Below are 11,930 nucleotides of genomic sequence, written 5' to 3'. Positions count from 1 at the left end.
GTATCAGAAGAGACCTTGGCTGGGCTCATTTTTCTGGGGGGACTGGGTAGGGGGAGGAATGGCAGAGTCAGCCCCAGCAGAAGTTTATACTGGCCCAGGAATTCATTTCGGAAAAACAGTCTGACTACTAGACCACTTAAAAGGAGGACACACACATTCTTTTTTTCCCTAATCTGTGGAACTTTCTGTGCCAATAAAAGCAGCTTAATTTTTTTGAGATAGCAAATTTTTCTCCCATGTCCAGCTCCACTCTCAAGGAGGAGAAAACCATCTATCTTTATCTGTGCTAGAAGGCTGCTCAGTATGAAAACATGGAAGACCGAAGTGATTGAGCCTGACAGGCAAGTCCGGTTTTCCTTTTGCACAGGGAATTGGGGCAGCAGGCAGGAAAACTCTCGACTTCAGCTCTCTTGCTCTGGTCCTTACTCTGACGTCACTGGCCCTGCATTGAACCTGTTCTCTCTGTAGCTGCTCTGCTCTTGGTCTACAGCTTTAGTCTCCTTTTCTCCCACAGTCCCTGCTTGTTTAGCCCGGAGTGTGTGGAGATATCAAACCATTACTCTTCAATCTTTACCTCCCTGGTGATTCTTCTGAGAGGTGCCCTGCACAGATGCTGGCAATGCCCAACTCTATCCCCTCTGCATTTACCATCACTGTAAATGTAGCCCAACTTCCACCTGCCAATCAACACCCATGATGCTTTGCCCACAGCCTTGCTTTAACTGCTAGAGCCCCCGTCTACTCACTGTGCCCACTGGAGCCCACACAGCTCCCTCTGCCCTCAGACAGGATGACCCCAAGGCCTGTGCTCTATGCTGGCTCCCAGTGTTCCTCAGTGTCCACAATGACAACTTGCCTGATGAGGTGCTTTACTTGGCTGCCTTCCCATCTCACTCTTACTGCCCCACTCCTTACCAGTGTTTCTTGCAATCACCTCCTGAAATCTACGGTGGTACCCTTGTATCCACAGTTTTGCTCACAAAATTTCAGTTACCCATAACAACCCAGTCCAAAACTATTACATCACTATTCTTGTGCTTTGGGCCCATTCTGAAGTAAAATAAGAAGGACTTGGATACAAGCAATACCATGACAATCTGATAACTGAGAGGGTGTGTATTACTATAAAAAACTGCCCGTGACTGGGTAATTTATAAAGGAAAGAGGTTTAACTGACTCACCGTTCAGCATGCCTGGGGAGGCCTCAGGAAACTTACAATCATGGCAGAAGGCAAAGAAGCAGCAAGACACCTTCATAAGGCAGCAGGAAGGAGAAGCACTGAGTGAAGGGGTAAGAGCCCCCTTATAAAACCATCAGATCTCACGAGAACTCACTCACTATGAGGAGAACAGCATGGGGAAACTGCTCCCATGATCCAATTACCTCTACCTGGTCTCTCCCTTGACATGTGGGGATTATGGGAATTACAATTCAATATGATACTTGGGGGACACAAAGCCTAATCCTATCAGAGGACTAGCAGGTGACTCAAGGTGGGCAGTGCCACAGTGTGGAGATGCACAGGGAGGTTATTCATGTCCTGGGTGGGATAGTGGAAGATTTTGTCACACTACTCAGAACTAAGCCCTATGCAAAACTTATGCATTGTCTATTTCTGGAATTTTGCACGTACATCACAAAGCCTACATCATTCACCACACTTCATCTCATCATGTAGGCATTTTGTCATCTCACATCATAATAAGAAGGGTGAACACTGTGCAATAAGATATTTTGAGAGAGAGAAAGACCACATTCATGTAACTTTTATTACAGTATATTTTTATTATTTGTTCTATTTTATTATTAATTATTGTTAATCTTTTACTGTGCCTAATTTATAAATTAAACTTTATCATAGGTATATACGTATAGAAAAAACATAGTATACATATGCATAAGATTCTGTACTCTGCAGGTTTCACACATCCACCAAAGAACGTATCCCCCATAGATAAGGGGGCCACCATATTTGCACTTGAATTCTTGCCTCAGGGTATGCTTCTGGAAGAAATGTGAGCTGGACATCCTCCTGTTGTCTCTGGAGCTGCCTGTGTTCCCCAGACGCCCATGGGCATGAGCCTTGGAGCAAACTTTCCTATCTACTATTATGGCTTCATACCCTGAAATTTGCTCACTTCGGTAATACTGGGAGAAGGCAGGTAGGGCCCAGCATTTCCCTGCTGTTAGTTGTCAGCCAAGATTGTTCCCTCCTGTTTGGTTATATCTCATTTTTACAACCTACTTCAGCTTCTCCCACAATGAACACACACAGGTTTCCTCCTAGAAGCTATTCCAAGGTTGGCTAATGGTACTCCTCTAGTTTTTCTTGCTATTTTGCTTGTTTCTCAGTTTTTAACCCATCTCTCCTCTCTTTTTAAAAGAGATTGGCTCACGACCTCTGAAACAATTCAACTCATCACATGACCTCCTTCTTGTACTCCCAAACCAAATGCAGGGAAATGACTCTTCTAAGGAATCTTCAGTCATCACTGGCCCCCATTGCAACTCTGTCAAATCAGAAACTGGCCTTCCTGAATCAGCCCCTTCCAAAGCTATTATTATTTATCTTTCTGGTCTCCGAATTCCCTCAATCTAGTTGACATTGTTTGAATGCAGACAGGCTTGAAACTATACCCAGGATGATTCAGCATCCATTGACTTGCGTCTTGTCATTTCCAGCAGTGAAAAGACCCCTAAGTTAGCTTTGCCCCAAGGTGAGGTCGATGACCCCAGTAATTATTGCTCCACTTCTGGTTTTCTCTCACTGTGTGTAGCCATTAATTCCTGACTGATAGTAATGCTTGTTGGGTGTGATTTAAGAAACAAAACCTAATATAAATAACTATTTCTGTTGCTGGTAATTGGATCAAACTTCCTCAATGTTATCCCTAACACAACCCAACTCTCTGGAGAAACCCTTGATTGGGATTTGGAAGAGAGAGAGGTCCGTGTCAACTCTGCACCCACCTTTCCAGGTTTTCCTTTCTGCCTACCCCTTAGGTTTCTAAATGGCTGGGAGGTTGGTGGGGTGCGGGGAAGCCATGGAGGCCAATGCGAAGCTCCTGGGCTTTGAATTCCTGATATCCTATGTTACATCTCAGTTCTACCATATTTTTGGCATGTGACCCCTAAACAAGTTAACCAGCACTCTGAGCCTCAGTTTCCCCAATTGTAAAATAGGAATGATAAAATCTACCAGTACGTTAAAAGAGATACAGTATGTCTAATTCATGGGTCAACTATGGAGAAAAGTGTGTTGAAATATTTCACTATGATGGTGCATTGGTTGATTTCTTCTTGAAGTTCTGATAATATATAAAGAGAACTTAAAACAGAGCAGGCACGGTCGGCCCTAAATAAACACACACATTCACCAGGCAGAAAGCTAAAGTAGAGTGATAGATATCAACATTTTATTTTTCACAGCCATAAAAAAGAATGAAATCATGTCCTTTGCAGCAGCACAGATGCAGCTGGAGGCCATTATCCTAAGCAAATTAACACCGGAACAGAAAACCAAATACCGCATATTCTCACTTATAAGTGGGAGCTAAACACTGAGTAATCATGGACAGAAAGTTGGCAACAATAGGCAGTGGGGACTACTTGAGGGAGGAGCAGGGAGAAGGGAAAGGCAGAAAAACTAACTGCTGGGTATTATGCTCAGTACCAGAGTGATAGATTATTCGTACTTCAAACCTCAGCATCACTCAATACACTTGTGTAACAAACCAGCACATGTACCTCGTGAATCTAAAATAAAAGTTGAAAAAAAAGTCATATGTGTTATGTTTGAATTCCAGCTTGTGTATCTACCAGCTGTGTGAGCTTTGGAAAAAAATACTTAAATGATTACCAGTTCTTTGTTTGTAGAATGGTGGTAACAATTCTAGCTATATGGTGAGCATTCAGTATTTCCTATTTTTTTCTGTATTTCTTTTTATCTGCTTCAAATTTGAGGTAGTTAATAGTGTGGACTCAGTATAGTCAATTAAGGCAAAATGTATTTGTCATTTGTTGTTGCTTTGTGATTATTTTGCCCCATGTCTTCTAATGTTAAACTTCCCGATTAAAAACAAACAAAAGATGGCAAAGCCTGAGACCATGCTTAGTTAACAAAAGTTAAAATCTAAAGGTCTCACTGTCCTGTGTAGTAATGCCCCAGGTGGGGATTAAGCCACATATAAAAGATGTGAACCTTATCTCCTAAGATTCAATAAATGTGTTTTATTTTGTTAGAAAGTAATTTCCTTCAGGTTTAGGTCAGAATTTCTCTGAAATAAAATGGCAACATATCTCTGCTTTGTCACTGCTCTCAGCAAATCATTAGATCTGTGAAAAATAAATTTCATTTTAACAAAACATCACTCAGAGTCAGCAAACTATATGGCCTGTGGACTAAATCTAGTCCACTGCCTATTTTTGTGTGGCTCATTTTTTACATTTTAAAATATCCTTTTAGAAAAATTAAAAGAATAATAATATTTTATGACACATGAAAATGATATGAAATTCACATTTCTGTGCCCATAAATAAAGTTTTATTGGAACTTGGTCACACCTATTCATTTATATATTTTCTTTGCCCTTCGTGCTACAAGAATCAAATAGTTGCAGCAGAGAACATATGGGCCAAAAGCCTCAAATATTTTCTATCTGGCCCTTTATATGAAAACTTATCCAGCTTCTGATCTAGATTCTAGATCGATGGTTTATTCAAACTGTGTTAGCTCTTAAAAAAAAAAAAAACTGCCTCCAAGTTACCTTGAGTAAGGGGTATTTATCATCAGGCTGCAAGTTTCCACAGAAAGAGCTGGGGCAATCCTAGAGCACAGTGCTGGCATGCAGTAGGCTGCCATGCTCTAGTGGATGCCTCACTGACAGCGATGGAGTTTCGGCCTTGCTGCAGGTGCTCCAGCCACTGACTTATAGACAGCAACCGTACAGGCACCAAGCAAGAGAAGAAATCTTGAGACTTCAATTAGACTACAAAAATCTCTCTTCAATATCTCAAGCCTTTCAAAAACCAGGCTGGTTTTCATTTCCTTATCTTTCTCCTGTTGACTGAGTTCTATCTACCAGGTGCTGTGCTGAACACTTACATCCATTGTCTCCCTGATTCTTCTTAAGAGCTCTGTGAGGTCAGTGTGATTATCTCCATTTGATGGCTGAATAATCTGAGACTGAGAGAAATTAAACACCATTGCCTGCTTTGGTTTGTTCCCTCCAAAACTCGAATAGAAGTTAGATCCTCAGTGTGGCAGGTGGGAGGTAGGGGCGAGTGGAGATGTTTGGATCATGGGGCAGATTCCTCATGAATAGATTAGAGCCCTTCTTCTGGGATGAGTGAGTCCTCGCTCTCGTGAATGGATTGGTTCCAGAGAGAGCAGGTTGCTAAAAAGAATCTAACTTCTTCTTCTTCCCCTCTCTCCATGTAATCTCTGCACAGACCTGCTCCCCTTCCACTTTTCACCATGAGTTGAAGCAGCCTGAGGCCCTCAGCAGATGCAGCTGTCCAATCATGAACCTTCCAGGTACCAAAATTAGAAGCCAAATACATCTTTTGTGTATGAACTACCCAGTCTCAAGTATTCTGTTAAAGCAACACTATGCCCAAGGTCACCCACCTTAAAAATGTGGATTTGAGGTTTTAAATTGGATTCCTCTGACTTCAAGAGCCCCTGGTTCTACTCATTATACTCTGCTACCTCACATATGATTGATTTTCTAAGAAACGGAAAGCAAAAGCCTGTTCGTTTTAAAATAAAGTCTGAGCTCTTGTCTGTTTCACTGTATTAAGGCTATGGAGTAGGGTACAAATCTACCACTGTGGGATCTCAGATGCACTTGGTTGATCACACCCAAAAGGTGCAATAACTTGCTTCAATGAAGCTTCATTTCATGACCACCAGTGCACACTCTATCTCCCGAGATGTACAGTGATTAATTTCTCACACACTCAGGATTTGGAAACTTAAACATGAAAGTAGTGGCTCAGCAACCCTCCAGTTTGGACTACGATGTGACTTTTCCCCCAGCGATGCCACCACTATTGTGAAAAGCATCACTAAGACTCAATCTCCCTGTGGGAATACAGTCCATTTGGATTGGATAAGAAACACCGTCTAGGATGCAGGGGTGTCCTGGATGTCCATTTGGTGCAGACTCCTGTGCTGCCCCCTGAGAACTCAGGAACTTAGCCTGTTCCAGAACAAATGGTGGGCCCCAGGAAGAGACAGAGGGATCTTCCAGATATTCCTTAAAGGATCTGAAAGGAGACATTGAGCTTTATAAAGAATGATTGTTTTCAGGTAGCAACTAAAAGCTAAATTTTGCATCCCTAGGACATCCTGATAAGTCTGTCTTAAAATACTAAAAGCCGTCTTTTGGCAGAAATGCTCCAACCAATATTTTTTTTAAGTTTTAAGTGTAAAATATGAGTGGCATATGTATGCTCATTTATATTAATGTTACAAAATTCATCAAACATTAAAAGATGAAGTATATGACCAGTATTAGCAATGGGCCTAATCTATTTTTAAAAGAAGTAGAATACAATATATGTCAAACACAAATACCAAAACTCTGTAAAATAACTAACTAATTAGTACAAATGGTTACAGGATGCTGATCTATGCCCAGTGGCCAATTTGAGGTGCAATCACGGATCAGGTTGGGGATAACAGTTTATGTTGGCGAGTCTGTTTTGGGTGTCTGGGAAACATTCCAGGCTGACAGAGGGCAGAGGACTCTATGGAAGGAAGGCCCAGGGGATCTAGAGTCCGGAAAAATCAAGAATGAAAGCATAAATCGCAGAGAATCACCTCCCATCCTCCTGTCAGTGGTAGATGGTAGACTGAGTCATGCATTTCTCTGTTCTATCTTCCCATTCCCTCCCTTTTCCCCATCCCCTGTAATAACCTCTCCAAACACTATCAGAATTTGAGTCACCAAAACCATCTTTGTGGACTTCTTTCTTTGATTTAGAAAGAGATATCGCCAGTCCCCACTTCCTATGATCTGCCATTTCTTGGTACTATGCTGACCTAGCAGAACTCCCAGGATTCTGTCCATAATGGCGCCAGAAAGTGAGCTCACTTTGGCACTTTTGGGTGTGACAAGACATCATCTTCACTAGGAAATCAAGTTAGTTGTAGGGGAAGAAGTTGATTATTTGGGTGGTTCTCCTGATTGCATCTGGAATCTCCAGACACAGAGTGAGGCTGGGAGGCCAGGAAGTGATGAGGAGTTCTGAGGTGGGGTAAAATGGGGAGACATCTCTTCCAAGCAGCGAGACATGGCATGAAGAAATACACCACCTGTGAGTAGGGAGAGAAAGCCAGATGATTCAATAACAATGCAGCAGAGGGAGAGTCTTCCATGCTAAGGACAGTCTACGTAGCCCAGAGTATATATAGTGAATGCAAACACAAGTCATGCAGCACATAATAGGCACTTAGCAAATATTTGTTGAATGGAAATGAATGAATGGATATCTAAAGACAGTCTCTGCTCTCAGTGTTTTCACACTCGATAGAGGAGACACAAGCATGGAAAATTTAGTGCTGAAACAACAAAGGTGTGAACTGGAAACCATACCAGAGCAAAGGAGTGACTAATTCTATTTGGGTGGGTCAAAGGGGATTGAGTCTGGGTTTTGAAAGAAGAGTAGAATTTACAAAGAACTAAAACAGATTTGCAAGAAAAAAACAAGCCCATTCAAAAATGGGCAAAGGATATGAACAGACACTTTACAAAAGAAGACATACATAAGGCCAAGAAACATATGAAAAAAATGCTCATCACTGGTCATTAGAGAGATGCAAATCAAAACCACATTGAGATACCATCTCACGCCAGTTAGAATGGCGATCATTAAAAAATCTGGAGACAACAGATGCTGGAGAGGATGTGGAGAAATAGAAACACTTTTACACTGTTGGTGGGAGTGTAAATTAGTTCAACCATTGTGGAAGACAGTGTGGTGATTCCTCAAGGACCTAGAAATAGAAATTCCATTTGACCCAGCAATCCCATTACTGGGTATATATCCAAAGGACTATAAATCATTCTAGTATAAGGACACATGCACACGAATGTTCATTGCAGCACTGTTTACAATAGCAAAGACCTGGAACCAACCCAAATGCCCATCGATGATAGACTGGACTGGGAAAATGTGGCACATATACACCATGGAATATTATGCAGCAATCAAAAACGATGAGTTCGTGTCGTTTGTAGGGACATGGATGAATCTGGAGAACATCATTCTCAGCAAACTGACACAAGAACAGAAGGTGAAATACCGCATGTTCTCACTCATAGGCGGGTGAGGAACAGTGAGAGCACATGGACACAGGGAGGGGAGCACTACACACTGGGGTCTACTGGGGGGAATACGGGAGGGACAGTGGAGTGGGGGAGCTAGGGAGGGATAGCAGGGGGAGAAATGCCAGATGTGGGTGAAGGGGAGGAAGGCAGCAAATCACACTGCCACGTGTGTACCTATGCAACTATCTTGCATGTCCTGCATATGTACCCCAAAACTTAAAATGCAATAAAAAGAAAAAAAAAAAGAAAGAAGAGTAGAAGTTTTCCAGTTGCAATCAATGCAGAGAAAATAGCATATGCAAAAGCACAGAGGCTAGTCTATGCGAACATATAAAATAGTATATGCAAAAGTATGATGCACTTGGGGAACTGGAGCTGTTCAGTATGGCTGTAGAGGTAAGTATAGTACTCAGAGTAAAGGGAGTATCACAACTGAAAAGGTCAGGAATTGGATCATAGAAGGCTTGATGTGTTATCCCAAGAAGTATGAAATACTATCCTGTATGGGATGCATAGATTATCATCCTTGTAACCATTCACTTTAGTTAGTTATTTGTTCTATAGGGTTTTTGACAACTTTTGTAGTATTTGTGCTTAACATATATTTTATGCTACTTATTTTAAAAAAGAAGATTAGGTCATCAGCAAAGCCTGAATCCTAACCTCTCACTCTCCTCCCTGGACACCATGAGCTTCACCACTCCCTCCACTTTCTCCACCAAATACCAGTCCCTGGGCTCTGTACAGGTGCCCAGCTACAGTATCAACTGGTCAGCAGCGCAGCCAACATCTATGCAAGCACCAGGGGCTCTGGTTCTAAGATCTCCATGTCCCACTCCACCAACTTCTGGGGCTGCAAAGTGCCCAGGGGCCTGGCCACAGGGATAATAGTGGGGGTTCTGGCAGGAGTAGGAGGCATCCAAAACGAGAAGGAGACCATGCAAAACCTGAACGACCACCACCCAGCCTCCTAGCTGGACAGAGTGAGGAGCCTGCAGACCGAGAACTGGAAGGTGGAGAGCACAATCAGGGAGCACCTGGAGAAGAAGGGACCCCAGGTCAGAGACTGGAACCATTACATCAAGACCATCGAGGGCATTAGGGCTCATATCTTCGCAAATGCCATCGATAGTGCCCGCATCATTCTGCACAGGGATGATGCCCATCTTGCTGCTGATGACTTTAGAGTCAAGTGTGAGACACAGCTGGCCATACATCAGTCTGTGGAGAGTGATATACTTGGGCTCCGCAAGGTCACTGATGACACCAGTGTCGCTCGGCTGCAGCTGGAGACAGAGATCGAGGCTCTCAATGAGGAGCTGTTCTTCACGAAGAAGAACCACGAAGAGGAAGTAAAAGGCCTGTAAGCCCAGACTGCCAGCTCTGAGTTGCCCATGGAGATAGATGCCCCCAAATCTCAGGACCTTGCCAAGATCATGGCAGACATCCAGGCCCAATATGATGAGCTGGCTCAGAAGAACTGAGAGGAGCTGGACAAGCACTGGTCTCAGCAGATTGAGGAGAGCATCACAGTGGTCACCACGCAGTCCTCTAAGGACGGAGCCGCTGAGATGATGCTCACGGAGCTTAGACGTACAGTCTAGTCCTTGGAGACTGACTGGACTCCATGAGAAATTCGAAGGCCAGCTTGGAGAACAGCCTGAGGGAGGTGGAAGCCCGCTACACCCTGCAGATGGAGCAGCTCAACAGGATCCTGCTGTACCTGGAGTCAGAGCCAACACAAACCCAGGCAGAGGGACGGCGCCAGGCCCAGGAGTACAAAGCCCTGCTGAATATCAAGGTCAAGCTGGAGGCTGAGATCGCCACCTCCCGCCACCTGCTGGAAGATGCCGAGGACTTCAATCTTAGTGATGCCCTCGACAGCAGCAATCCATGCAAACCATCCAAAAGACCACCACCCGCCGGACCGTTGATGGCAAACTGGTGTCTGCAACCAACCACACCAGAGATCTGAGGCATTAAGCCAGCAGAAGCAGGGGACCCTTTGGGGAGCAGCAGGCCAATAAAAACTTCAGAGGTCAAAAAAAAAAAAAAGATTAAGCCCATTGTTAATATCTGAATATACACTTCACTTTTTAATGTTTGATGAGGTTTTATAACATTAAAATATGCCACTCATTTTTTATGAATGATTTCATTTTTGAAGAAATATCAATCAAATTGATTGGATTGGGTGGACTATGGTTATTCACTGGACTAGGAGAAATTGAGTTTGGGCAAAATCTTCCCATCAGGTTTGGGTAGGCACACACTTAGCCAGCCTTATCATTACAGCCTGAAAGAACCTGTCCTGCAGCGTGCTATGACTAAGGTATCTATACCCTCTGGGGGTTCCAACATGGGGGTGTGCTTGGACACTGGAAACCCCCACCCAGGGCAATGTATGGACAGTAGTGGCTAGTGCCTGGTGCTGCCATGCTGTTCTTTGCACTGGCTCCAGATTTCTTTTCATATTCAGTCTTGCCTCAAGACACAGGCCAAATGGAAATAAACTATCACAGTTGGCCTCTTTCCCAGAGAAATTATATTTAGCCTCCAAAAGCAGCAGGCTTCAAAATGTCATGGTTGTCTCAGCTAAAAATGGCCATCAGGAAGGAGCTGGATTATGGAAAGCCATCCAGGGATGAAGAACGGGCCACTTTGAGGCAATGATTATGTGCTTCAAAGAGTCCTGTTCTCAAGTCCTCATGGACGGGGCCAAATTAAAACACATGGGCACATGACATTCAGAAGAACTCATAAAAAGGGCTTATCTGCAGGGTCCCAGGCCCAGAGCCAAGACTGGCCAGGGCGAATTTCACCCAACTTCGAATTTAAGCCCCACAACATAGATAGCATTTACTAAGGCCTTTTAGGGCAAAAGACATGGACAGGCATTCTACAAAGGGAATGAAGAAAATGGCAAATGTGTTTTTTAAAGCTCAATCTTTGCAAAGAAACAAAATATAAAAAGGTACCATTTTCCAAAAATGTTTTAAAAATAAATATAGATAATATTAGCAAAGTTTGGGAACTAGGAACTCTCATACAATACTACTAGAGATATAAATTGGTTGAGCTATTTAGAGTTTTGCTTTAGAAAAAGCACTTTGACTATGGGGTGGAGAATGAATTGGAAGCAGTCAAACTTCAAGGCAAGGAGACCACTTGGGAGATAGGACAAAGGCAGAGGGTAGGGTAGCCTGAACAGGGCAGTGTCAGAGGGGTGGAGGACGTGAACAAAATTAAGAAGTATAATTCACAAATTTTGGGAATTGACTGGATTGAGTACCTGGGTGGACAATGGACATTCACTGAAAGAGGAGACATCATCATCACCATCATCATCAGTGAAAACCTTTATAGACCGCTGAGTGGGGCAAAGCACTGTTTTGAACACTTTAAAAGTATTAATGTGTAGGACAAATGCATGCAAGGCTTAAAACCTAGATGACGGGTTGATAGGTGCAACCACCACGGCACTTGTATAACTATGTAACAAACCTGCACATTCTGCACATGTAGCCCAGAATTTAAAGTAAAATAAAAATAAATAAAGTGTTTAATCCTTAGAGTAGCCCTATAAGGTAGG

The 11,930-nt window shown here is 43.1% G+C and overlaps 1 pseudogene; it reads left to right on the top strand.

The window, feature by feature from the left end:
* Positions 1 to 9,025: 9,025 nt before the first annotated feature.
* Positions 9,026 to 10,321, top strand: LOC100414109 (keratin, type I cytoskeletal 18 pseudogene; annotated as a pseudogene).
* The last annotated feature ends 1,609 nt before the right edge of the window (positions 10,322 to 11,930 follow it).

The sequence above is a fragment of the Callithrix jacchus genome, chromosome 16 (genome assembly GCF_049354715.1).
Source record: "Callithrix jacchus isolate 240 chromosome 16, calJac240_pri, whole genome shotgun sequence".
NCBI lineage: Eukaryota > Metazoa > Chordata > Mammalia > Primates > Cebidae > Callithrix > Callithrix jacchus.
Note: the sequence above shows the minus strand (reverse complement) of the source record. Positions and strands in the feature narration are given on the sequence as shown.